Source organism: Bos indicus x Bos taurus, chromosome 9, assembly GCF_003369695.1.
Source record: "Bos indicus x Bos taurus breed Angus x Brahman F1 hybrid chromosome 9, Bos_hybrid_MaternalHap_v2.0, whole genome shotgun sequence".
In the NCBI taxonomy this organism is placed as follows: domain Eukaryota; kingdom Metazoa; phylum Chordata; class Mammalia; order Artiodactyla; family Bovidae; genus Bos; species Bos indicus x Bos taurus.
This window is the reverse complement of record NC_040084.1, coordinates 7,591,153-7,614,093: the sequence shown is the minus strand read 5'-3', so window position 1 is coordinate 7,614,093 and position 22,941 is coordinate 7,591,153. Positions and strand designations below refer to the sequence as shown.

General features: G+C 39.1%; 1 protein-coding gene across 3 annotated transcripts in view; it reads right to left on the bottom strand.

The window, feature by feature from the left end:
• ADGRB3 (adhesion G protein-coupled receptor B3) overlaps positions 1-22,941 on the bottom strand; it is a 918,859-nt gene that overhangs the window by 753,508 nt on the left and 142,410 nt on the right. The window lies entirely within an intron of this gene.

Here is a 22,941-nt window from a genome sequence, read left to right as displayed (position 1 = left end):
TTCTGTGTTATGGAGATGGCTTCCTTCCTTCAGCCTTAGGAACTGACCTCTGCTACCTTTAGACTTTTCTTTTGCAACTTCCTCAGCTCTCTTAGACTTCATAGAATTAAAAAGAGTTTGCTCTGGATTAGGCTTAAGGGAATGTTGTAGCTGATTTGATCTTCTAACCAGACCACTAAACCTTTCTCCATATTGGCAATAAGGTAATTTGCTTTCTTATCCTTTGTGTGTCCATTAGGGTTACACTTTTAACTTCCTTTAAGACTTTTTCTTTACATTCAAAACTTGGCTAACTGTTTGGCACAAGAGGTCTGCGTAGCTCTTGGCCAGTCTTGGCTTACAACATGTCTTCCTCACTAAGCTGAATCATTTCTAGCTTTTGATTTAAAGTGACAGACATGCGACTCTTGCTCTCAACTAAACACTTGTAGGGTGATTAATTGTCCTAATACAATATTGTTGTATCCCAAGGACAGGGAGAGAGACAGGAAATAGTCAGTGGAGCAGTCACAACAGGCATGATGTTTATCATTTAAATTCACCATCTTACATGGGTACAGATTGTTATGCCCTAAAACAATTACCATAGTAACAACAAGAATCACTGATCACGGATCGCCATAACCAATAATAAAAATGTTGGAAATATGAGAATTACCAATATGCAACAAAGATGCAAAGTGAGACGATGCTATTGGAAAACCGGTGCTGACAGACTTGCTAAATGCGGGGTTGTGAAGGTTTCTTCAACATGTAAAAAACACACTATTTTAAAAGATAATAAAACAGGCTTTGTCTGTATTATAGGATAAATTCAGCTTTATCTCTAGAAAAAGGAGTTTTAGTGTGAGGCAGAGATTCTGAAATACACCAAGCATGATATTTTAATACAGATTCTCTTGTCCAAGGTTACATGTGCTGCAGATCGGGACAGGCTGCCCCCAAATGTGCCAAAGTGGCATATTGATTATTTTGAATCAAGATTAAAGGAGAGCCAGCTGGAACAAAAAGAACACTCTGGCCCTCCTTTGTCCCCGTGAGAGCAGGAAACAAAGCCCCCATGGGAAGGGGCCCTACCTTTGGCTGTGGATGGAGGGCATCCTTATTGACAGGGAGAGGGGACTCAAGGTCCCGAAAGCTGTCTGAACAAACGGTGTTACCTCTTCATTTATCTGCTACCCCAAGGAAGACCTCTTAGTTTCGTCAAATATTCAGAACTACTTGATTCTTCGTCGAAAAAGGTACATTAACAACCTGATGCATTCACTCCTTAGCTCCCTTACCTATAGGGCCCCCACATTTACACAAATTAAATTCGTTTTTCTCCCTTTAATCCATCTATGTCAATCTGATTATTAGATTAGCCAAAAGACCTCAGAAGGGTATAGGAACACCCCTCCCTCAAAACGTAACCTAAGCCTCACAGTGGAACTGCTGTATCTACTAACACTTTACAATTTCAGTTCCTTTATTGTCAAAACCTAGAAAATAACCTTGACAAACAAAATGTAACAGTCATGATTTTTATCATACAGGTGCATAGTATACATTTTTAAGTTTAATAATTTTTAATTTAAAGAACCGCAGATTTTTTCAACAAAAAGTTTTATTACACTATTATTTTAAAGGGAAAGATTATGCACAACTTTTCCCCTGAAAATCTTTTAAGCTGCAACTTCCCAAAGTGTAGCTAAATCAGTATTGTAATGTTATTTATTCTAATTCATAAAACTTAAAAGATGGGCCAACATATTGATTATTTTGACATCAGTGATGTAAAATAATTTACGCTTCTAGAAACATACAATTAAGGAGCTAAAAATAAATAACCTTTAATAAAGCACTTATTTTAAAGAAAGCCTAGAGTTTCAGAAAATATAGACTATTAGAGAGAATGTAATTCATCCAGCATTGGAAAATACGACCATGTGTAGTCAGAGTGTCCATGAGAAACCTAGAGAAGCTATTTATGTTGGGAACCATGGATTATAAACCAGTGCATTACGAATGAATTATTGTTCCTTAATCAGATTTCATCAAGTTGATCTCTCCATCAGTGGCTGATTTATGTATTTATGACTCACAGTACTGCATAGTTGCATCATGAATAAACTATAACTTTTTTCTATAGACAACTTTCTATTGATATACCTCTTTTGGAGATTGTTCAAGTAGGATCAGTGGTTGTAGCTAGTAGTGAAATATCTAAAGAGAAGTTGGACAAGAAATAATAAAAATATTTTTTAAATGACTACTGATTGGGATCCTTTCATGGACTTGTTAACAGTAGTCTTTAAGGGAAATGGTTCGTTAAAACAATCAAGAAAACATAAATCAAGTAAGTATACAATTATGTTCAAAATAGCTTTTTCTAAGGCTTAGAAATTGCATCAAAGGAAAATAATGTTATTTTTGTTCATTAGGTGGCAAATTGTCTATACAATCCATAATTCCAGGTCTAGAAGTAATGCAGTACCAAAAATCCATGCATTTCTATACGTAGAACTATTGTGTATGAACTGGTGCAGACTCTGTACAGTGCTCAATATGTGTATACTCCTGTGAAAAGTTCATACTACATAGGAAGCAGCTAGTACAGTAACCCCAGGAAAAGGTTTAGCCAAAAACTCATTTAATAGAAAACATAAAAAACTGAAAATAAATAATCTGAGCATTCAATAGAATAAGATATAAAAGAATACAAGACATGTAAGGAAGAGAAACGATTGAGGGAAAAAGTAATTAAATGAAATAGAACCTGAAAACAAAACAAAAAAGTACACAATTGATATGGTCAATAAAAACAATTTCCTGTATTTTGAAGTAGAACCCAAAATATATCTAACAAAATTGAACAAAAATAACATAATAGCTCATATAATATAAAAGTGTAACATAGATATGTCTCTATATAAACTTTTTATTTTAAAATATGTAAGTTATCATTAAAATATTCACTATGTTTGAAAACATGAGTGAAACAATGTTTCTAGAAATTTCTTAATATTTAGAAATACACAAATTACCGAAATTGACCAAAGAATAAAAATAGGTGTCTCATCCAGAATCATTTTGCAAAAATTATTTTTCTGTAATTTCAACAGATAATCCTTATACACATTGTTCCATAATATAGAAAAAATCCAATATTATCAAAATGTATGAAACTACTATAACTTGATCTTAGGATGATATAAGGCATCTCATGTAAAGAAAATTATAAGCTTGTCAAACTTATAAATAAAGATGAATTAAAAAGGTCAAGAACCTTGCAGGGGTTGATACTGATAACACACCGTGAACTGTGCAGCATGATTGACCCAACCTTCGACTGCAGTCATATATTTAAAATATTTATATATCATAGACAAGAAAGTTTTTTTCAATAATGCTCCAAATTTAGAAAATCTACCAATGTTATTTCATCACATAAATGATATGATCAAAGTAAACAGATGAAGAAAATATAATTGATAAACCTTAATGCCTATTCATTGGAGAAGGCAATGGCACCCCACTCCAGTACTCTTGCCTGGAAAATCCCATGGACGGAGAAGCCTGGTAGGCTGCGAACAGTTGGGGGTCCATGGGGTCGAGAACAGTTGGACACGACTGAGTGACTTCACTTTCACTTTTCACTTTAATGCACTGGAGAAGGAAATGGTAACCCACGCCAGTGTTCTTGCCTGGAGAATCTCAGGGACAGCAGAGCCTGATGGGCTGCCGTCTATGGGGTCTCACAGAGTCAGACACGACTGAAGTGACTTAGCAGCAGCAGCAGCAATGCCTATTCATGACTAAAAGCACCATAAAAAAAACTAGGAGTAGAAAGTTACTTCCTTAGTCTATGAAAGATAGTTCTCCCTCTTCCTCAAGAAGACAAATCTAAAGTAAAGATCATCTCTGACTGGTATAACTTTACTAGTATTCAGTAAGAATAAATGCATGAGTGCCTGGTATCACTTCTGCTGTTCAACACTGTCCTAGAGCTCCCTCTCAGAAAGACAAAACTATGGCGAAAGTAAAGAAAAGGTATGAGAATCACAGAGCAGAGTCAAAACTGACATGTTCTACAGAAAACATATATTAAGCCTTTGACTGTGTGGATCACAATAAACTGTAGAAAATTCTGAAAGAGATGGTAATACCAAATCACCTGACTTGCCTCTTGAGAAACCTACATGCAGGTCAGGAAGCAACAGTTAGAACTGGACATGGAACAACAGACGGGTTCCAAATAGGAAAAGGAGTACGTCAAGGCTGTATATTGTCACCCTGCTTATTTAACTTCTGTGCAGAGTACATCATGAGAAACACTGGGCTGAAAGAAGCACGAGCTGGAATCAAGATTGCCGGGAGAAATATCAATAACCTCAGATATGCAGATGACACCACCCTTATGGCAGAAAGTGAAGAGGAACTCAAAAGCCTCTTGATGAAAGTGAAAGAGGAGAGTGAAAAAGTTGGCTTAAAGCTCAGCATTCAGAAAATGAAGATCATGGCATCTGGTCCCATCACTTCATGGCAAATAGATGGGAAACAGTGGAAATAGTGTCAGACTTTATTTTGGGGGCTCCAAAATCACTGCAGATGGTGATTACAACCATGAAATTTAAAAGACGCTTACTCCTTGGAAGAAAATTTATGACCAACCTAGATAGCATATTCAAAAGCAGAGACATCACTTTGCCTACAAAGGTCCGTCTAGTCAAGGCTATGGTTTTTCCAGTGGTCATGTAAGGATGTGAGAGTTGGACTGTGAAGAAAGCTGAGCGCCTAAGAATTGATGCTTTTGAACTGTAGTGTTGGAGAAGACTCTTGAGAGTCCCTTGGACTGCAAGGAGATCCAACCAGTCCATCCTAAAGGAGATCAGCCCTGGGATTTCCTTGGAAGGAATGATGCTAAAGCTGAAACTCCAGTACTTTGGCCACCTCATACGAAGAGTTGACTCATTGGAAAAGATTCTGATGCTGGGAGGGATTGGGGGCAGGAAGACAAGGGGACGACAGAGGATGAGATGGCTGGATGGCATCACTGACTCGATGGATTTGAGTTTGAGTGAACTCCGGGAGTTGGTGATGGACAGGGAGGCCTGGCGTGCTGCGATTCATGGGGTCACAAAGAGTCAGACACGACTGACCAACTGAACTGAACTAAACTGATGATCATTAAATGAGCCCAGAGAATCTAAGAACTCTTAGAATGAATAAGAAAGTTCAAAAGTTGCTGGGTATCAGGTCAGCATGTGAAATTTAGTAGTGTTCCATTAAACCAGCATTCATCAAATAGAAATTTTAGTAGAGAAATGTTGAGGAGTAAAATTTTGTAAAATAAAGTGGGATAAAGTTTACCAAACTGCGATACATTTTGGAAAGGAAATTTAAGAAAATAAAGGGAGATATGATTAAATTAGGCATTGCAATATGTTGACATATTTAAAAATGAATTAATCAATGAACTCTATTCTAATCAAAATCCCATCAGGATTTATTTAGAGAACATTTTTTTTTCTGATACAGGAAAACATTATTAAAGCAAAGAATGGAATAGAATTTTATTTATTGTTTTGGCCATGCTGTGCAGCATATGGCATCTTACTTCCCCAACCAGGGATATAACCCGTGCTCTCTGAATTGAAAGCACAGAGTCTTAACCACTGGACAACCAGGGAAGTTTCGGAACATAATTTTAAAGGAAGTTTTTAAGCATCTTAATCCATCTCTAGCACCTTGCTTCTTACATCTTCCTTGAGGAAGCATGCACGATTACTTCAACCTTTTCCAGTGCTGCTGTTTTGCCTGCTCTTAGTAAAATCATCTTCCTTTCTGATTCTGGTTCTTCAGGAGTCATATATATTTCTTTACTCTTTTTTCATTTTGAATAATGGTCTTAATCTGTTTGGCATCCTACAATGTTACAGCTCAGTTATCATATTTTGTATTTCTTTTTTTCTAACTGAATTTGATTTTCTCTAAAACGCTGACGTGTTTTAACTTTTACTTGCTCTAGAACCTTATTCAATAAAACTGAAAGGTATTTTGCAGGCAAGCCTTTGCAAGAACATTAAATATTGATTATAAGAATTGTATGGGAGAACAATTGTACACATAAATTTTATAAAGCCCAATTTCTGCTCATATCTAAAAATATTATTTTAAAAAAGGAAGAGAGACAACTAAGGAAAAATAACTTTTTTTTTCCAAAACAAGTAAATAACACAAAATGATCCTTAGTAATCAATCCTCGGGTGCATTTCTATTAAAACCAAAAATATGACATAAATACTTGCTATCACTGCTAATAAAATCTTATTAACATTTAAAATGTGCATCCCCAACATCCAGTAATTCTTGCAGCAGGAAGAAATCCTTAACAGGTGGGTACATGAAAATGTTTCTTTGTAATAAGGAACATAAAAAAGCAATATAAAAGTCTACCAATATGACACAAAAGAATAAAATAAGTAGTTCATTTCTATGAATCATTAAAATACAACAGTTAAATGCAGATTTCTCTCTTAAACATGTGTTTGTGTGTGTGTATCAAAAAGTTCATCTGAGTGTCATAATATTAATAAAGTAAAACAACCTAAACAGCTACATACAGGAGTGTTTTATAGAAACATAAAAAGTTAGGCTAAAGTTTAAATTATGACAGAATTTAGTGAGTTACCTGAAATCTAAGATCTGTGTCCCTCTCCTGGAAAACACAGAGACTGTAATGTGAAAGTCACAGAGGATTAAATGTGATATTACAAGTAAACCACTTACTAGAGTTTATGACACTCTGATAAGGTTTCAGAAAAGGACAGGTGCTATCATTATTGTTAATATAATTCTTATTTTATTATTTATATCTGTAAGTCAAATTATTTGATCATTTTATTTGGATTCCAAATATCAGTGATCATATGATAATATAATTTAACTTCATTTATAATATTGCATTTAAAATATATGCAAATATGTTTATAATTTATTTAATTGCTTTCTTGTTTATGTGAAAGGTTAAAATACATTCTTACCTTTTTTTTACTTCTGTTTACTTTTCAAATAGTTATTTATCAGTCCTACTTATTAAACAATTCATTGATTCATCAATTTTGGGGCCACGTCTATTGTTACATGTGTACTCATACTTGGGCTTATGATGCGGTGGATTTATTTTGACGGAAGCTTAGGCTTCATCTGTATAATACCAATTTAATCATTGTGCCATAGTAGGTTTTAGCACTGAGATCAAGTTGCTTATTATTACTTTTTTTTTTAAAACAAAACATAGATGTTTTTCTCACTTGTTTGTTCTTCCATATAAACTTCAAGGTTACTTTTACAAGTTCTTAAAAAATAAATCTAAAAAAAAAACAGAGGAAAGGAAGAATGGCAAAAAAGTAGAGAGAAGGTTATTAAAAAGGAGAGGAGAATGGGAAAGAGGGCAAAGATAAAAATGCTGCAATAATATGTAGGGTTCGGCTTCCCAGGAGGCGCAGTGGTAAAAATACAACCATCAGTGCAGGAGACTCGGGACACACAGATTTCCTGGGTCAGGAAGATCCCCTGGAGAAGGAAATGGCAACCCCCTCCAGAATCCTTGCCTGGAAAAGTCTGTAGATAGAGAATCCTGGTGGGATGCAGCCTATGGAGTCACAAAGAGTCAGACACAACGCAGCGACTAAGCACACACACAAAAACATGGGGTAGTTTGGAGAGCAGTGATAGTCGTACAACACTCAGTTTAACCAGCAAGGGACGTGGTAAATCTCTCTATGATATTTAAATAGATTTGCATAGTTTAGCTTAAAGTGGATTTTAAATGTGGTGCTATGGCTTAAATCACTGGATGAATGATGAGAATAAAAATCTGTCCTTCTTTAAATACCACTTGATATATTGCACATCACTCACATGTGGAATCTAAAATATGACACAAATGAACTCATCTTTGAAACGGAAACAGGCTCACAGGCACAGAAAACAGACGTGTGGTTGCCACGGGGAGAGGAGTGGGTGAGCTGGATTGGGAGTCTGTGATTAGTGGATGCACACTAGTATATACAGAATGGATAAACAACAAGGCTTTACTCTATAGCACAGGGAACTATCTGCAACATCCCGTGAAAAACCAAAATGAAAAAGAATGTGAAAAGGAGTGTATATGTACGTATACCTGAATCAAATACTCTGCTGCACAGTAGAAATTATACAAAACTGCAAATCACCTCTACTTCAGAAAAACAAAGAAATAAATAGGTCATTTTTATACAAAAGTATTAGGCAATAAAATGTTCATATACAGTACTTCTCAGGTAACCACAAACTTGACTTACATATTATCTGCTGCTGCTGCTGCTAAGTCGCTTCAGTCGTGTCCGACTCTGTGCGACCCCATAGATGGCAGCCCACCAGGCTTCCTCATCCCTGGGATTCTCCAGGCAAGAACACTGGAGTGGGTTGACATTTCCTTCTCCAGTGCATGAAAGTGAAAAGTGAAAAGGAAGTGGCTCAGTCATGTCCGACTCTTAGCGACCCCATAGACGGCAGCCCATCAGGTTCTCCTGTCCTTGGGATTCTCCAGGCAAGAACACTGTAGTGGGTTGCCATATCCTTCTCCAATGCATGAAAGTGAAAAGTGGAAGTGAAGTTACTCAGTCGTCCCCAACTCTTAACGACCCCATGGACTGCAGCCCACCAGGCTCCTCCATCCATGGGATTTTCTAGGCAAAAGTACTGGAGTGGGGTGCCATTGCCTTCTCCGTACATATTATCTAGTTGGTCTCATAAAAACATTTCCCATCTTTCCATTACTATTTTGGAAGACAGGCAAGTATGATGATAAGGAGAAAAATCTGACAGTAAAATAGATTAGCAGTTTCATATTTAAAAAACTTAAGACTTAATCTGAGGAAAGACAAGTTGGATCACCCACCAGAAAACAGAACCTAAAAGAAGATTAAGGAGAAAATAAACAGGCTACTTAACACCAATTGCAGTCTATACAATAAAACAGACCATACATTGACATGAATCAGCCATGGGTGTACATGTGTCCCCCATCCTGAACTCTCCCACCTCCCGCCCCATCCCATCCCTCAGGGTTGTCCCAGTGCACCAGCTTTGAGTGCCCTGTATGGTAAAAACCAGTATAATAGTGTAATTAGCCTCCAATTAAAATTAATTAATATAAAAAATAAAACAGAAAATGTATGGCTGAACCATACACAATGTGATCACAGAAGCATAGTAACGCTGTGGACGCCTTGAAAAAAACCTACTCAATATTCTCTAATAATCTATATGGGAAAAGAATCTGAAAAAGAATGGATATATTTATATGCATAACTGAATCCCTTTGCTGTACGCTGAAGCTAATGGCAACATTGTAAACCCATTATGCTATTGTTGTTGTTGTGCTTCTCTGGTGGTTCAGTTGGTAAAGAAGCCGCCTGCAATGCAGGAGACCCGGGTTCGATTCCTGGGTCGGGAAGATCTGCTGGAGAAGGGATAGGCTGCCCACTCCAGTATTCTTGGGCTTCCCTGGTGGCTCAGCTGGTAAGGAAACCACTGATAGTGTGGGAGACCTGGGGTCAATCCTGGGTTGGGAAGATCCCCTGGAGAAGGGAACTTGCTACCCACTCCAGTATTCTGGCCTGGAGAATCCCATGGACAGAGGAGCCTGGCGGGCTACAGTCCATGGGGGTCACTAAGAGTCAGACACAACTAAGTGACTTTCACTTTCTCAGTTGTTACTTAGTCGCTAAGTTGTGTCCAACTCTTTGACGACCCCCTGGACTCTAGCCTGCCAGGTACTCTTCTGTCCATACTTCAATATAAAATAAAAACTAAAATTAAAAAAAAGAAAAGAAAACCAAGCAACGCCCCTGCAGGTACTCAGAGGGGCTGCCAGGGATACTGAAGGACTGCCCAGACCACAGGAGATGTGGAGAAGATACATCAGTGGATGCAGAGTCCAATTCAGGCCCAAGGGAGCCAGCACCAGAGACTGTGGGCAGACAGAGCCTGCCCCCAGGAGGTGCCAACTAAGTCCTGGTTGAGTCAAAAGATGGAACTGAATAGGGAAGTTTACGGTGTCCGTGTAAAATCACAAATCCAACTGGGAGGAGGGGAGCCCTGCCCTGAAGGGCATGGAGCTGAGCTGGCTGCAGGAACCTCCCCAGAACTTGCTGCCCTGAGCAGTAACCTCAGGACCACCGGGCAGGAGCCAGAACGCTGGGGGAGGTTGCTGGAAAGGAAACCTGGTGAACTGACTTCTTTTTTCCCAACATGGAAATAGCCCAAGCTATTTAGCTAGAAGTCAAGATGAAAAAAAAAAGCTGATATACTTTAAAAATTATGTTTGGCAAAAAGAAAAATGAGAGCATTTGAATAGTTTCCCTTGCTTCCCCTCTATATTATACATCTAACTGCAACTGGCAAATGTATTCAGGGAACTGAATATGCTGCTCTTACAGCATCAGCGCACGGGCTCCAATCGGACACCAAATCCTGTTAGATTTCATACCCAGTTAGGTCTTACGAGGGGAATATCACAGCAAATGGCACAGTCTTCTCTCGCTGGAATGCAATCAATAAAAAAGTCAAGCCCACCTGCACTGCAGCTGCTACTTCACAGACTCTTTGCCAGAAGCCACTATTTAATAGAGCTGTGGGTATGTTATGTTTGTGGTTTTCCTTCTGACAAAAAGTAAGATGAGTTGGACTGAAGGTTTGCCTTGACTTGCTTTTATAGTTTCTATTATTTTTTTTTTTTTTTAGGCAACAATACTTGGTAGTGTCATTTTATTTAGTTCTCTTGAAAGCAATCCTTTGATATTTTATGAATTACTTATCTCATTCTAATAAGGCTGAACATGTAAAATTAACCTCCTATACATTCCTAATTAGTTTTTAATGAATTTTAGTTTCTCTGTTAGGAAAAGATTTATCCAACTAACTACTAGGAATTTAATCTCCATTACTGAAGCATATGACAACCATCCCAAGGGGAAAAATGTCCTTGAGGTGTGTGTGTGTGTGTGTGAGAGAGTGAGAGAGAGAGTCAGAAAGAGAGTCATTCTCAGAAATAACTAAAATACCTAATTTTTTCCCTTCAACTTTGATGGCATATGGAGCCAGGATCATTTACAACTAATGAATGACTTCATTATGAAACACTGAGAAAAACAAAAATTATGATATTCAGGTATACTGAATTGCTTGCTTCTGCTTATGCCCTATGCTTTTAATCAAGATTTAATAAAAAAAAAAATGGAACTAACTAGCTAATTACATAATTAAATTGAATTTTCCAACTTAAAAAGACATTGACTAGAAGGAAATCAATGGTACACATAGTGTAGTAAAGGAATAATTTTTTTAAAAATTAAGACATTACTTTAGTTAATGAACAAGCATTCATGGGATTTTCTTGGGCTAAATTTTATAATGTATGGTAATATAATGAAATAATTTGTGCTATTAACATTCATTTTCTTCAACTATAACCCTTGTCTTTTACCTTTCAATTGACCTCGTTTCTTTGACTTTTCTGGAAAGAAAAGTTTTTACATATGGAGAAAATTTTTGTTAATACAATAATCTATGTTTGAACTGTATTTGAGTTTAAGAAATACTGGATATGCATTTTGGAAATATCTTGTACACAAAAGAATCTATTTGATTTAAAGACTTTATAAGGACCATTTACATAACATTAGGCCACATCAAAAGTGAAATGTAAAAGTAATCTGGAATAAGGAAAGCAGTGGCCAAATGTTTCACACACTACACTAAAAATAAAAAGAGGCCAGACTGTAACTAATACAGACAATGGAGAAAAAGGATTTGCCAAGAACGCTAGTTAATGAGGAGCACATGTTTTTTTAGGCAAAGATAGGTGAATTATCTTTTAAGAACTGAATAGAATATCTTAAAAAAGTTCAGAGTAATAATATAAATCTTTTCTACTCATAAATAAATAGAAAATTAAATATTTTGGAATATATTGATTACATTTTCATTTTGTCTCAGATATATGGAAAATAAATGCTTTTATTGAATAGATATATACTCTATATAATTATAAATAATAATAGGGCACAAGCCATCAAAAAAACACATATTTAAATTACCCAGATTGTGTGTAATTTAGTTATTTTCTCAGCTGGTAAGGAAAACGTCAAGGTAGGCTGACACTTTATCATGGGAAGCCTCTCTCAACTGAATAATCTTTCTGGCTTTGTAAGCCATAACAGCTCACAGCATAGGATTTCATATTCTGGGTACCTAGTATATTTAAATAACTTTGAAATTATGCATGTTTGCAGGTATGTATATATAAAACTGTCAGTCTCAGAAATCACTCATTTGAGATAAAAAAACTGGTTGAAACTCAAAATGAATGAATCAATGTAGTTACCCTAAGCAGCTTTTAGGATTAGTAGAGGAGTGTTCTGGAGAAGGCAATGGCAACCCACTCCAGTACTCTTGCTTGGAAAATCCCATGGGCGGAGGAGCCTGGTAGGCTGCAGTCCATGGACTCATGAAGAGTCGGACACGACTGAACGACTTCACTTTCACTTTTCACTTTGATGCATTGGAGAAGGGGATGGCAACCCACTCCAGTGTTCTTGTCTGGAGAATCCCCGGGACAGGGGAGTCTGGTGGGCTGCCGTCTATGGGGTTGCACAGAGTTGGCCACAACTGGAGCGACACAGCAGCAGCAGCAGAGGGGTGTTCAAACAGACAAATAAGTGACTCATAATCCCACAAGCAAACTAACATGTATGTCATAAAGCTCAAAACAGTTCTGAATACACACAATGGAAGGAACACTTAATCATTCATTCAGTATGAGGAAATAAGTTACAACTGAAAGTTTTTTAACAATAAAAGTGATACAATGAAATTAGTTCTCAGTACTGATTTTGTTACAGTTGTGTTCCTGTAAGTGGACACCTGTCAGCAAACAAGGGATAACGAGTGAAAGAGAGAAAACTGGTGCTCCAATAACTAAGGTGCTGAAAATGCCAGTGGTGATGATAGTGGTTTGACAGGGATGCTGGGATGCTGCTGCTGCTGGCGATGCCTGGACTGACTAGTTACTGAGTGCTTCATGTGTATCAAGAACTTGCTAAGAGTTAATATCCATTACCTCTAATCTTGATAGCAATTTTGCAAGGACAATTTTTCTCTGCTACGTGAACGAATGAGCCTTAGAATAATTAAATAGCTCTCCTTGGGTCACATTCATGTATAATCAGAGGCCAGAATGGAAAGGTGAGTCTGCAAAGCTCCACAGCCCACATATGTAATCTTTCACCAGGATATTTTCTGTTAGTGCTAGGAGAGGGACACATTACCAGGAACACATAATAAGGAGTTTCTCATCAAAGCTGCAAGTGAAATCAAGCAGCCAGTAGCATAAATATTGTAAACAAATAACAAAATCAGTAACTTTAGAGGTCAGTGGTAATACCAGAGAGCATAGCCATGAGTGGTAACCATGGCAACCAGACTGTACGTGACTAAAATGGTGGTAAGATTCCAAGTAGTTCCAAGAGATAAGGAGACGTGGTATTATTTTGAGGGACTTGAAAGCAAGACTAAAAGAAAGTTCTTTCTTTTTTTTTTTTTTGGTTTTGCTTATTATAATAGGAAATTCTCAAGCATCTTTAGAGTTCGCAGAAAAAGAGCTGTAAAAAGCGAGGCTGAAATTTGAGGAGCATACAGGGAAATGAAGGGGCACAGAATTAGAGAAACGAAACTGCATGTGAATAAAAGCACTGGTAGATAAGCTGGTGAAACCCAAGGATTTAGAAACTCTAGGTATTTTATTTTCAAATCAGTGGTCAGGTAGATAAAGAATCTTAGATTAAGAATCAGTCAGATCAATAGATGGAGATCAGGAAATATCAAGATTCAGACACTAACTTCAGAGGTTCCACTTAGCAAATAGAGAGTGCCCAAGAATGATTTTTTTTTTTAAAGTACAGACAAACGGAGAGTCCATACAAAGATGAAGAGGGTGAACAAAACACAATGATGGGGGAATCGGGTGATGCTCACACATCTGGGCAGGTCAGGGTCCTGGTTGAGATTCTGCTCTGGAAGAGGTTGTGCTCCTTCTGATACAGAACAGAAAGGCAGGGAAGGATGACTACACACAGATCTATGACCAAATTGGAGGGGCGCTGATGGCATTCTCAACACTTTGTTGTTTCTAAAAGCACAGGGTAGCAGGGATCCGGGAGTGTGCAGAAGGCGTGAAGACGGGAGAAGAGCCAGGAGGTGTGTCCCAGCCATCCTGGGGACAGAATGACAGCCCCAGGCGTGAGAAATGGAGCTCAAAACGGAAAGCACATGTTCTGTGATTAAATGTCCATTATCACACTGCAAGGAACACTGTACCCAAACAATCATAATCACTCCTGAAAGTAAAAGTGTCCTCCGCGCAGAAGCAGTGTGTGTGCAACTATTAGAAGACTGGGGTTTGGGAATAAACAGTCAGTGTTCCTTGCAGCAACTTCTTCCAGCATTAGATACAAACGTGTGAGAAACAAGACTGTCCTGAGCTCCCATCTGGTTTCTGGGCAGCGTGGGTAGCCCGTGCAGACCTGGAGAGGTTTGTCTGTACTGAATATGGCCTGCCGGAAAGCAAGCACCTTCACGACATCCTAACGAACAGATTTCCTTTTTTTTAAAGACTTTAAATTATTTTTATTGAAATATAGTTGATTCACAATGTTGTGTTAGTTTCAGGTGTATAGCAAAATAAATTTCAGTTTATGTGTTTTATAAATATATATATATATATATGTGTGTGTATATATATATATATATATATATATATATATATATATATATAGGCTTCTCTTGTGGCTCAGCTAGTAATGAATCTGCCTGCAATGCAGGAGACCTGGGTTTGATCCCTGGGTTGGGAAGATCCCCTGGAGAAAGGAAAGGCTACCCACTCCAGTATTCTGGCCTGGAGAATTCCACGGACTGTACAGTCCATGGGGTCACAACGAGTCGGACACAACTGAGCAACTTTCACTTCACTTTATATATGTGTGTGTGTATGTGTGTTTTAGTCTCTCAGTTGTGTCCAACTCTTTGCAACCTCAAAGACTATAGCCCACAAGGTTCCTCTGTCTATAGGGTTCTCCAGGCAAGAATACTGGAGTGGGTTGCCACTTCTTTCTCCAAGGGATCTTTTCAACCCAAGTATTGAATCTGGGTCTTCTGCACTGCAGGCATATTTTTTACCATCTGAGCCAGATTTTATACATATATATATATATATGTATAAAATAATGAATCCGTAGACTGAACAATATATATATATATATATATATACACACACATATTATTTTGTAGATTATTTTCTGTGATAGGTTATTACAAGATATTGAGTGGCATTCCCATGCTATATAGCAGATCCTTGTTGATTATCTATTTTATATATAGCAGTGTGTATACATTAATCCCAAACCCCTAATTTATCCCTCCCACCTTTTCCTTTTAGGAACCATAAGTTTGCTTTCCATGTCTCTGAGTCTATTTCTGTTTTGTAAATATGCAACCCACCATCACTCCAGCAAACAGATTTCCTAAACAATGAGCCTGAGCACTGAGTTCCCATTTTGTGTCCATACCTGAGCATTCGCCTGCTTCCACAAGCCCAGCTTTTGGTGCTGCCTCTGTGGCCACTGTTCCCCCTGGACTGCAAGGGCTCTGTATGCACTTGAAATATTATCCTATTAAATTGTTTTAGTTCTTAACTCTCATACCCATGGGGTAGATAGGAAGGAAGCAGCGTTATTTAATTATAAAGTAACTCTCCCCTTAACCAAATGCTTTAAATTATACCAGGGCAATTTTTTCATTGGTGGCATTTAAATGAAAGTTATATACAGCTGTCTCCTCAGCAGGAATACTCTGTCCCCTACCCTTAATTTGACCTGAAGAGATTTTCCAGAGCTGAGTTAGCCAGCATGCCCATCAACCAGAACTCTAGACTTGGAATACCCATCTATCAGTGTTTTCTAAAATCTCTTTCTAACAGGGCCTGGGAAAAGGTAGAGGGGTTTTTACCCTACCTGAGAATTACCTTCCTTGAATGTGCTCATATACTAAAAGCATTTTATTTTAGTGGAAATTTAAATAAAGGGACGATGTCTACAGCAGAAGGTTGACACAAACAACAAAACACCATTTATCAGAAAACAGGACGTCTTAAGAGGCAATGTTCCAAAGCAAATGCCCTCAGTTAATTCTTCAGAAAAAACACTTCCCCTGTGGCTGCAACCTTCCCACTTCCAGACAAGCAAAGCGCTCAGCCCCTGCTCTCCTCTCTTCTATCATAAAGATTTTGAATCTCCGCTTACTCTTGTGGTTTCTGCCTCCTTCCTTCAATTCCCGCGCGCTCAGCTTTATCTGGGCTGCTCTGTGTTCCCTTCAGACTCCAGCCATCTTTTTTCATCTTCAAATGGCCACCTCCCACGGGGCTGCCTGCTGACGTTTCCTTCTCCTTTCAGGTCTGTGCATCCTGGGCAGGTGAGGGCAGGGGACCCCGGCATTTAATTCTCCAAGAGAGACCGAGATGGACCATCACATCTATCGTGAGCTCATTCCTAGAATCCCCCCATTTGAGTCAGTGACCCTATGGTTTCTCACCCTTCTCTCCAAGATCAAAAATTACAGACATCCTTCCTGTTTGCTGAGGCCCAAGTTGCCACACACTGGCCAAACCCCCTCCCCAGGGCGCATTTCAGGGAAACTCAGCAAAGGCAGGACATTCGCTGTCTTATTTGTCTTGCTCCTTCCTTCACAGTTTGTTTTTTTTTTTTTTTCCATAATGTGCATCTATTTATTATTTTTAAATTCATTTTATTTTATTGAAGTACAGTTGATTTACAGTGTCCTGCTAGTTTCAGTGCACAGCAACATGATTCAGTTATGCACAGGCGTGCTCAGTCTCTCAGTCTCTCTTTGCGACCCCATGGACTGTAGCCTGGCCGGCTCCTCTGCACACGGGATTTTCCAGGCAAGAATACTGGACTGGGTTGCCATTTCCTCCTCCAGGGGATCTTCCAGACCCGGGATATTCAGTTATATATATCTATGTATCTATTCTTTTTCAGATTCTTTTCCATTATAGGTTATTACAAGATATTGAATATGGTTCCCCGTTCTAATCAGTAGGACCTCATTATTTATCTATTTTATATATAACAGTGTGTATATGTTAATCCCAAACTCCTAATTTACCCCTCACTTCCCCTTTGTAACCGTTAGTGTGTTTGTACATAGTTCAGTTCAGTCGCTCAGTCGTGTCCGACTCTTTGCGACCCCGTGAATTGCAGCATGCCAGGCCTCCCTGTCCATCACCAACTCCCAGAGTTCACTCAGACTCATGTCCATCGAGTCGGTGATGCCATCCAGCCATCTCATCCTGTCGTCCCCTTCTCCTCCTGCCCCCAATCTCTCCCAGCATCAGAGTCTTCTCCAATGAGTCAACTCTTCGCATGAGGTGGCCAAAGTAGTGGAGTTTCAGCATCAGTCCTTTCAATGAACACCCAGGACTGATCTCCTTCAGAATGGACTGGTTGGATCTCCTTGCAGTCCAAGGGATTCTCAAGAGTCTTCTCCAACACCACAGTTCAAAAGCATCAATTCTTCAGCACTCAGCTTTCTTCACAGTCCAGCTCTCACATCCATACATGACCACTGGAAAAACCACAGCCATGACTAGACAGACCTTTGTTGGCAACGTAGTATCTCTGCTTTTGAATATGCTATCTAGGTTCGTCATAACTTTCCTTCCAAGGAGTAAGCGTCTTTTAATTTCATGGCTGCAGTCACCACCTGCAGTGATTTTGTACATCTTTACACATAATCATATCAGCGAACAACTCGAGGAAATCTCCCCCTCTATCCTCACAATGTGCTTGAACTTGCTGTCCACTCACTTGTCCACTTAAGGACCCTCCGCCCTCAGATCCACTCTCATTAGTGCCCACAAGCCAGCTCTGCACCTTGTATCAGATGCAAAGGAACGTGTAGGTCTGTTCCACAAGCATGTGCAGTCACACGGCACACATGAACTCCTGAATGCATGCACATCCTGTCTTCTGAGGACTGCACCTTTGATGCTGTCACACCGACTTGTCTCGTGTCCTGTGACACCTTCAAGGCCTCATCTGTGCGGCTGGAGGTTCTCGTTAGTGATGTCAGCCTGAGAGGTCAGCCCTCGTTTCTCATCCAGGCTCCCAGCCCTTCCATCAAGAAAACAGATCAGTGCTCTGCACCCACAGTGAACACCCATACGTGTTACATGTCTACAGTCATGAAACTTCCCAAGTGCTGGTTTGTCTAACTGCCCTCCTCCTATTCCCAGCACATAACATTCCACACGGAAACTCCCTCCTAGATGAGGGTCTCCTTTAGATTTCCTTATGAGCTATTGGAGCTCAGGACCCATATTTTCTATTTCATACACTTCTTACTCCTCAGGCCCCCTTTGCAGACTGCATAATAAGGAAGAACAAATCTGACTCCATGTTGGGTCTGTTTCTTTTATTTTAACCTTTGTGTTCTGTTGTTTTCACTATAAGTTAATCACTAAAGGCAGGTTGTCTATAGCTTAAAGCATACATAATGGGCTACCTCCAGGAACCCTGCCTCCTATGCAATGAGCATTAACCTAAATATCTTTGTTTAGCTCACAGCAAACATTCTGACCAGGCCCACCTGTGAATGGCTGCAGAAAAGAAATTAACACTTCCCCTCTGGAGTCAGCAGGAATCAGCAAACATTCGCCACCACTTACCACCTTGTTTTTGCTTTGCCTCCTTACCTCCCACCTCTTTGTTCTATTAGAAACAAAACAAAACAAAAGCAACAACTAGCATCCACAGCCAGGGAAGACCGTTCTTTGGGATATTAGTCCACTGTCTCCTCAGTCTGCTGACTGTCTGAATAAAGTCACTATTTCTTGGCCCAATAACTCCTCTCTCGATTTATTGGCCTGTTGTGTGGCAAGCAGTAGGAGCTTGGACTTGGTAAAAATACTGCATATTCATAAAAATTTGTGAACCATCTGAAAAGTACTATGTTAAGTGCCAAGAAGAGAAGACAAAACACGGAGCATGGGTGGTGAGTCCAAACACGGAGCTCTGGGGATGGTACAGACCTGTGCAGAGCCTGCCGTGAGAAGGAGCAGCAGGGCAAGCCCTTTCTCCTACCTTCTCAGTTAGAGCTGGTCTCCGTCATCACCTTTAATTTAGATTCCCTGCCCCTTGACCCCCGACTTCTTGGTCCTTAAGATTCTTTTCCGCTATGCAGAGGGCTGGCAGGAAAGATGAAAAATGTCTGCATTTCCTAATCCAACACGGGGATAATAGTGTTTGTTTTGCCTTAGTCATGATTAACATGAAGATCAAATATGAATTGTACCTGAAAGCAGTTTGTAATGTTTTATCCCTGGTTTTAACCTCTGACTTTCAGAGAAAAGTAAAGCTTGCTTCCTAAGTCACGGACCCAAACCACAATGTGACACTAAGCTTTCCCTCTAGGGACTTGCTCTTTTATAGAATTCACACCTCCTCTGGATTTATATTCACTTCATATTTTCATCCGTTACCTCAAATAATATACCTTCTCAGGATACCAAAGTCCTTCTATTTAAAGTGATTTAATTTCTAAATCTCATTTTTAAATGACCTTGTGCTTTTAAAACTTGCCTGAGAGTCTAACCAAAAGTTCCAACTTGGTACTCTTCTAAGACCTCCAACCAAATCTGATATGTTGCCTTAGGGATACGCCAGCCCCTCCAATCAGCACCAGGAAGCTTTGTTTTTGTCCATGACATACTACCTTAAAAACGCACCCAGTTAGGAAAAAACAACTTCACATTCACTCTCCTACTTTCAGTTGGTTACTGAGATTATTTTTTAGACTGGTTTTTTTTCTTTATTTATATTTTAAATATACATATCTGCTTATTTAATCTTTTTTATTACTTGACCTACTGTTAAGACAATCGATAACAAAAAGAAGAGAGTGTATTAGCACGCACAGTGTAATCAGATGAGTAGCCAGGAAACAATACAAAATGGTCCTTTGTCCACTGTAATTTCTAGAGAAGTAGATCTCATAAACTCACTTAGCAGGCCAGAAATAATGACTTCTAAAGCCTTAAATATCTACTGAGACAAACGATGCCAATTGTAATCTCTCATGCATACTCAAACTGCACTAAGATAAAGCTTTAAATGTGATCATTTTAAATTCATATCTAAATTTTCTTAGATTAAAACTACAAGGGAGTAAACGGCAAAGCCAAATAACTTAAGAGCAAAACTCGTTTAAACAGCACTGTATGTATCTAAATATCATGATCACGATAACATAATATGTCAAATTGTGGAAGTTGGTGGCATTGTAAACAATTTAGTTAAGTACAATTTTACCATATAAGCAAAGATCAAATCAAACTTTAAGTTAATAAGAAAATAATTTTTATTTTTAATTTTTTAAATATAAAAAGTAATGAAAGTAAAACACAGATCACAAAATCCTCATTTAGTACAGATTATTTTGAAAAGTAAAAAATTTGTAATAAGGTAGCTTTCTACCCTACACCAAAAGGTAAATAAAATATTTTCACCAGATTTATACTCCAAACTTGGGCTTCCTAGGTGGTGCTCAGTTCAGTTCAGTTACTCAGTTGTGTCCGACTCTTTGCAACCCCATGAATTGCAGCATGCCAGGCCTCCCTGTCCATCACCAACTCCCGGAGTTCACTCAGACTCACATCCATCAAGTCAGTGATGCCATCCAGCCATCTCATCCTCTGTCGTCCCCTTCTCCTGCCTCCAATCCCTCCCAGCATCAGAGTCTTTTCCAATGAGTCAACTCTGCATGAGGTGGCCCAAGTATTGGAGTTTCAGCTTCAGCATCATTCCTTCCAATGAACACCCATGACTGATCTCCTTTAGGATGGACTGATTGGATCTCCTTGCAGTCCAAGGGACTCTCAAGAGTCTTCTCCTACTCCACAGTTTAAAAGCATCAATTTTTTGGCGCTCACCTTTCTTCACAGTCCAACTCTCACATCCATACATGACCACAGGAAAAACCACAGCCATAACTAGACAGACCTTTGTTGGCAAAGTAATGTCTCTGCTTTTGAATATGCTATTATCTAACTTTCCTTCCAAGGAGTAAGTGTCTTTTAATTTCATGGCTTCAGTCACCATCTGCCGTGATTTTGGAGCCCAAAAAAATGAAGTCTGACACTGTTTGCACTGTTTCCCCATCTATTTCCCATGAAGTGATGGGACCAGATGCCATGATCTTCGTTTTCTGAATATTGAGCTTTAAGCCAACTTTTCAACTCTCCTCTTTCACTTTCATCAAGAGGCTCTTTAGTTTCTCTTCACTTTCTGCCATAAGGGTGGTGTTATCTGCATATCTGAGGTTATTAATATTTCTCCTGGCAATCTTGATTCCAGCTTGTGCTTCCTCCAGCCCAGCGTTTCTCATGATGTACTCTGCATATAAGTTAAATAAGCAGGGTGACCATACACAGCCTTGACATACTCCTTTTCCTATTTGGAACCAGTCTGTTCCATGTCCAGTTCTAATTGTTGCTTCCTGACCTGCATACAGGTTTCTCAAGAGGCAGGTCAGGTGGTCTGGTATTCCCATCTCTTTCAGAATTTTCCACAGTTTATTGTGATCCACACAGTCAAAGGCTTTGGCATAGTCAATAAAGCAGAAATAGATGTTTTTCTGGAACTCTTGCTTTTTCCATGATCCAGCGGATGTTGGCAATTTGATCTCTGGTTCCTCTGCCTTTTCTAAAACCAGCTTGAACATCAGGAAGTTCACGGTTCACATATTGCTGAAGCCTGGCTTGGAGAATTTTGAGCACGACTTTACTAGCGTGTGAGATGAGTGCAATTGTGTGGTAGTTTGAGGTGGTGCTAGTAGTAAACTATTTGCTGCCAATATAGTCAGTGAAGTTTCTCAATCCTGTCCAACTCTTTGCAATCTGATGGACTGTAGCCTACCCAGCTCCACCATCCATGGAATTTTCCAGGCAAGAGTACTGGAGTAGGTTGTCATTTCCTTCTCCAGAGGATCTTCCCGATCTGGGGATCAAACCCAGGTCTCCCGCATTGCAGGCAGACACTTTGCTGTGTGAGCTATCAGGGAAGCTCAGTACAGGAGACTAAGAAATGCAGATTCAGTCCCTGGGAAATGGCAACCCACTCCAGTATTCTTGCCTGAGAAATCCCATGACAGAGGAGACTGGTGAGCTACAGTCCACAGGGTTGCAAAGAGTTGGACATGACTGAGTGTCTGAGCAAAAAACTCCAAACTTAGTATAACCTAAAAATTGTTCAAATCTGTGAAAAAAATCTGTTCAAATCTGTGATTTAAGTTACCTGGGAAAGGGTAAGGAGAGGAGATTAATAATCAGAGTCAGTTGCATACAGATGGAAAAAAACACTTGCAGTCACTTCCAAATATAACCCTACACATTATACAAAAGCATTAGTGTCAGTCGCTCAGTCATGTCCAAGTCTTTGAGACCCCGTGGACTGTATCCTCTCTCTTTGGAATTCTCCAGGCAAGAATACCAGAATGGGTTGCCATTTCCTTCTCCAGGGGATCTTCCTGACCCAAGGATCAAACCCAGGTCTCCTGCATTGTGGGCAGATGCTTTAATCTCTGAGCCACCTGGGCAGCCCCCCACAATGCAAATAAAAGTGCCTAAATTATGGAACTGTGACATTCGTCTAAAAATAACACTAATAAAAATAAACGGAAATCATTGGTGCACAAAGACTAATGTAATGTTGATAAGGCTGGGAAATACTGAAATACAGTTAAGACTCAAAACACAAGTTTACCCAATAAAAAGTTTTCCAG